The sequence below is a fragment of the Rhamphochromis longiceps genome, linkage group LG23 (assembly GCF_057381845.1).
Source record: "Rhamphochromis longiceps isolate RC_006_pf linkage group LG23, R_longiceps_female_GT1.1, whole genome shotgun sequence".
Lineage (NCBI taxonomy): Eukaryota > Metazoa > Chordata > Actinopteri > Cichliformes > Cichlidae > Rhamphochromis > Rhamphochromis longiceps.
In genome coordinates, this window is record NC_140578.1 from 7,136,223 (window position 1) to 7,142,577 (window position 6,355).

Below are 6,355 nucleotides of genomic sequence, written 5' to 3' on the forward strand. Positions count from 1 at the left end.
AAGGGAGGAGCCGAAAGAAGAAAAGAGAGAAACAGGTTTTTGACTTTCTTCTTGGTGCTTTTAAGGTGTCCTTTTCATCCTGTGTTCACTAACACAATCTTGCCTTGAAGATATATTAGTGAGAAGATAAGATTTTACCTACATCTCAGCTGCTGGATTTTCTTGTCTGATTGAAGGGTAATGCCTGAGCTGGGGATGAGAGTGATGTATACTTTAGTTAAATGAAGAAGAAAGTGAGGAAGAGAGGATTCTGCTATTAGGTGGAATGTGGTAACTGTGCAAGAGGAAAGGAGGGGGGCAGCGGCAGAGCAAGAGTGAGCCAGGCGGGAGGGGAGGGTGGGGGGCTAGGTTGCTGACTCGGAGCTCTGCTGCGGTGAGCTTTGAGCTAGCGACTCTCTGAGCTTTCTGGCTGCTCATGTGTCTGTACACTGCTGTGGTGCAGACCGTATCGTAGTCACGCTAGCCTCCCTCCAGCACTTTCACAGCTCAGTCAGTCAGCAGCTCCTGTGTATTTCAGCGGCAGCTAGGCTTTACAATCTTTAAGTGTCTCTGTCTCTAGCTGAGGATTTCCTGTCTGTGGAAGGATTTTCTTCTCTCTCTTTCTGACCAAAGCAGAGAGAGGAGGAGAAGGACAGATAGTAAGAGGAGAGGAAAACAGGAGAAGGAAGAGCGACAGTGGGCCGGGAGTGACCTTCGTGGTGTGGTGGCAAAGCAGAGGAGGAGGAACGGGACTAAGCGGAGGATCCATCAGGTGTGTGTCAGCACTTAAAGGGATGAGTAAGAGAGAGTCTGCTCTGTGTTTGAATTTGTATTCGGAGGCTGTGAGTGACTAAGTAGAGAGGATACCTTATATGAGTTAAATAGACTTTATTTCTTTGCAGCAGCATGTTATTTTCATACTGAAATTCAGTGCAAGTGTTCAAGTTAACTAAGAAGTACAAAGCTCAGGAGAGGAGTTGTAAGAGTAGTAGATAAGCATTAAGAGGGAGATATTCTTCTGTGACATGTTGTAGATGAATACATCCTTACAGAAGTCAGATATAGAGATGCTGATATGAGGAGAGCAGAGGAAATATAAATGGAGAATACTGGAGATGGATGGAACAGGAGAGAGAGGGAGATGTATGTTGTGCCAGCCATTGCTCAGCGAGGATGACAGACGTGTTTGTGTGTGTGTTTTTTCTCACTGGCTTGGACTTGGCTGGCAAGAAAAACGTCTGTATCAGAATATCCATCACTTTGGGCTGGGCGCTGCCTCAAGGTTGCAGGCTAGAGAAGTATGCTCTCACAGATATTTGGGAGCATCTGTGCGTCTTTTAATTAATGTAATTTAGTACTTCTGTACAGTAATATCATAGTATTAGTTATTTTTTGGGGTACTGATATGTAGGAGTGTTCATTATGAAAAGATTAAATGTATTAGAGTATTGTCTCACTACAGGACTTGTTGCCAGATAAAAAGGTACAAAGCTGAAAATATTTTGAGCCGATATCAGATTAGTCGAGCGGAGTGACTGTACCTCAGTCATAAGGTGCAATGCTGCATGATGGATAGCCAAGTGGTGGTGCTTTTTCTCTTTCTGGCTACACCTTCCTTTTATTCATTTTGTCATGTTTGCTCAGCGGCACCTGAGCAGTACAGGATCAGTGCTGCAGAGCCCATGTTGAGAAAACCTCTTCTCCAAGCTCATTTTTAAAAAGTTAAATCACTCATTTTGGACGTTTTTAGCACTAAATTTCTACATTGTACACTCAGCTAGGTGGGGATATCCAAGACAGAATATGCAAGTCATTCGATTGGCTTAGAGCCAGTCGAGTGTATCAGTAATTTCTTTTGTGTCTCTTTTGTGTGTGCATTTGTTTGTTCAACAGCCAAAGCCTGAACTTGAGGCCTAAGGGGACATGTACTGTGGGTGCATGAGGGAGAATGAAAGGCTTGGTCTGCATGCCTTGAGGATGGTCTCATTCAGTATTTGTTATTTCGTTTCCTTTTTCCTTTTTGACAACCCATCATGTCTTTCTTAGGTAACATCTTGACTTTGACCTATTGAGAACTGGCTCAGACGGATCCGTGACTCAGCAGCCGGCACACACTTATCTACTTCCACATATACGTACGCTCTCCTGGGCTTTTGCTAGTCTTGAGGTTATTAAAATTCTGGCTTGCTCCTCTATTTCTATAGCTCAAAATTGGCACAGTGAAAATTGGCGCTGATGTAGAGTGGATATGAGTGGTAATATTACTTTGTGTGAAAAAAAAACAGAGGTCTATTGTGTTGTACTGGCAGCTGTAATATCACATTGTTTGTTGTGCTACATTTTCTGTGTACAAGTGTGTCTGAATGTGCGTACAGGTGCTGTGCAGCTCTCATAACTTTGTACCCTTCGTACAGCAGAACATCATTTGTTAAACCAAGAGAGGAAAAATGTAATTACATTCTCCTTACACTGTCTGCCAACAAAGAGACAGGCTTTTTATATCTTGGATTTTACAAATCTCTTTCAATCATCAAATGGGCCAAATGTACCTAAAACGGTATGCTTTTACTGTATTCATTTGGCATGCAGCATGGCTGTGGGAATGAGAAAGTTATGCGTACACAAATGTGTGTATGTTTGCAGAAGTGTGTTATCCATGTGAAGGCAAAGCTTTTCCTTGATAGGTCCTGACAGAGAATTCCATTTACCACGTAGGCGTTTGCTATATAGACTCTATGGATGAAGTTTGCTTTAAAGAACTGTAAATACATGTGAAGGCGCATAAATAAGCAATATAAATGCACATTTTTTTATGGTATTTATGTGTATATATAGGTGACGGCTCTATGAATGCACATATTTATCAAATGTACTGTGTCCTTTTGTGTCCTTTATGTGTTAAGAACCTTGGTTGTGGTAAATGAGGGAAGGGTGAGATGAAAAAAAGAAAGCTTCTCTTCTTCCATCCCTCTCTCTGGTGCTGCTTTGTGCTATCATGGCTGTAATGAAGGCTCATTTATCTCCATCTCAGCACAGTCTCATCATTCACATAAGGCCTGCAGTAGCCCTGGATTGAGGATGAGTGTGTATTGCTTAAGGGATGGTCCTTTATGCATGTGTTGTCTGAGGATGGATGCTGGACGGGATGCAGAAACTGACCTGTTGATGTACCTGTTGAATGGAATGAGTGAAATAGGTCAGATTTGATACGAAAGGGCAAACGTTTTCTGTGTTTGGTCAGCATTGTGAGGGCAAACGCTCAGCGTAGAATTGGATCAATGGACAAGGATTACATCCAGAGGTCAGGTTAAGTAAGCGTCCATTTGAGCTGTAGAGCCACCTCCTCATCCTGGAGCTGAGAGGCAACGAATGGAATAGGCAGATTGGGAGACAGACATACAGAGAAACAGTGGGACGTGTGTAGAGAGATAAAGGCTGAGTAATGTCATCATAGGCCCCATGTCCTCCAGGTCTGATTAAGAGCCTCTCTGAGCATTCCCAGACACTGTGCTGTGATAGGCCAAGGTCACTGCGAATCACTGCACAGTGCTGCAGATTGATGCTACTCCGTCAGGAAATGGCACAATCTAATTTGGCCAATGGGCTTCCTCCCTACTTCAGATGAAGAGGACGATTCTCCTCACCCTGGGGCCCTTTGAGGAAGTTTGCGTGTGAATGTCTGCTGGCTTGCAGCCTGTGTGGTTGAGTGATTGTACGTGTGTCTGGGTGCATTCATTCATTCTCTGCGCATTCTATTACTTCTCACCATGTGCAGATCTATATGGATGCATTTCGGTTTAAAACTACTCCTGTCTATGTGTGTTTATGCCTCTCATACAGTATGTGTGCAACACCACACCTGTCAGCATGTGGTTAAGAAAGGCAAGCAAGTGATTGGCAGGCTATGATATTAGTTTGGGAATAATAAGACTGTGATAACTCAGCAGCGTTTCCCTCCAGAGAGTGACTCCCAGGTAATCACATTGACTCAACACAATCACTGTCTTGCATGGCAGTGCCCAGGACAGGACAAAGCTCTTTTTCATTTCCTCTTATGAATGTCATGGGTCCTGGTGTGCGTGAAGTGTGTTGGTGTGTGTATGGGAGTGATGCAGTTTAATAGCTTATGGTTATGAGTTTAGATTTCTTTTGGATGTATTTTGAAAACTGTAATGTTCCAAGGTAGGTGGCAAAGAGTTTACAGATATTGAAGTTGCATTTAAAAAAGCCTTAAAATAATGCTATACAGTGGTCCCTCGTTTATAGCGGGAGTCACGTTTTAAAAATAACCCCCGATAGGTGAAATCCGTGAAGTAGCCAGCTTTATTTTTTACAATTATTATAGATGTTTTAAGGCTGTAAAACCCCTCACTACACACTTTATACACTTTTCTCAGACAGGCATGAACATTTTCACACTTTTCTCTCTTGTTTAAACACCCTCAAAGTTCAAACCTTGGTAGAAAAATAAGTCCAGTATTATACAATGAAACAAAGATCAAACCCTGTTTTCAGGTCCAGAACATGGGAATAGAGCAGCTGAGAGAGTATTCAACATTAATGAATCAATGATATGGAAGTAGAGGAAGCAAAAAGAATGAGTTGAGTAAAGTATGACTTATCTGACTGTTTTGTTTCGCTTAATGCGCCTTATAATCCCAAAAATACAGTAACTTCTGCCTTTCTTTAGCATGTCCAGATGTCCAACTTTTTGAGAGATGGTTAGCATCTTCCTCTGCCCTTTTGGTGCTATCGCAGGTGCCTTTGATGCTGCAAAACGTTTCGTCGAAATTGTTGTGTTCGTTGGGGACAAAACATATAAACATGCAGTACAGCACTTCAGAAGCAGAATTTTGGCAATTGAAGATTTATGTAAATTTGACAAGCAGAACACATTCTGTACTGTACAGGAGACACAGCATGGAGGAGATTGATTGACAGTGGTCTACAGCCAATCATGACGCAGAACACAATGTGCTGTTAAAAGTATTTAGGGACAGGCTTAGGGCGTCGGGGGGTTCCCCGGAGGCATCTTCCTTGGGGGGCTCAACCCGGGGTAGCGGTCATGTCCGGTTGGGGGCTCTGTTGGCTCTCAGGTGACTGTTTCCTCGCGGCTGCGTGCAGCGGGGCTAGGGGAGGGTCTGTGCTGACGGACGTGGGTTACTGACCTGGTAGCCTGGCTGGCCCTGGGTGGGTCCGGGATGGGCGTGAGGTTCTGGGGGCGCTCCGTCTCTGGGCTGGGGCCCGGGCCGGGCCTCGGGGGCTTGGATCCTGGTTGGTGTGTTGCCGGGGTTGTGGGCGGGTGGGTGCATGGGGGCCCGGCCCTGGAGCGGGGTGCCGCCGGTGCGTCGAACCACCTGGGGGGCTCTTCAACTGGTGGGGGAGATGGTCACATCTTGCAGGAGCTTTCCTCTCTTCAGGAACTCTCTCTGCAGGAGGGGGAGATACAGGAGAGGTGGAGGAAGATCTCAGCCTGGGCGTTTACTGTCTTATGTAGTCTGGAAGATGAGTGGATGGTGGGGTGGGTGCAGTTTTCTCTGTGGTGGGGTTGGGTGGACTGTCCCGGGCTCTGTGGGGCCGGGAGGCGCTGCTGCACTGGGCCCCGGTCTGGATGGGCCTGGGCCCCCTTTCCCTGGCGGGTCGTGGAGTGTGGGAGTGCCTACTGGGGTCAGCGGGGGAGCTGGCCCCAGGGAGGGGTTACCTGCCCCTCCCTTCCTTCCCTCCCCATCTCCAGCTGCCTCTCTCTTCCCGCTCCACCACAACCACCCACACATGCAGGGCCTTGGAGTAGGGGTATGTCACCAGGGTGCAGAGGAGGCTATTCCCCCCCTCTGTCCCCTTCTGGCTGCCTCTGCCTCAATTTTATCCCACAACTTAGACATTCACATTATTCACACTCTCATTATACATACATATAGGATCTTGGGGGTGGGCACAATCACGGAGTCCAAATTACCATCAGGGTGTACACCTCACCCCTGGCGTCGTTGCCCACCTCTCAATTTTAAATACACTTAGACATTGAGGGCTATCAGGAGGGACTATGCGCTTACCTGCTGCTCCTTGGCAGGTAGCTCCATGCCCTCCTGGGTTTTAATTGCACCTCAGAACACACATGCATCAACACTACAATGAGCGGGTGGAGGGAGGTTTGGAGTCTTCTCCCACCCCCATTCTCTGCGGCCTGCTGGAGCGGGAGGGCTAGGTGGAGTTGGCCGTCCGACTGCGGTCTGGAGTGTGGGGCCTCCCTGCTGCTACGGAGTCGGGGTGGTCTGCCTCTCCCCACCGCAGGGAAAAGGGTAACACCACCTGGGTCTGGGTGCAGTTCCCCCCTCCAGGAGCAAGGGTACCTAGACCCGGTTTGTAGAGTACGCTT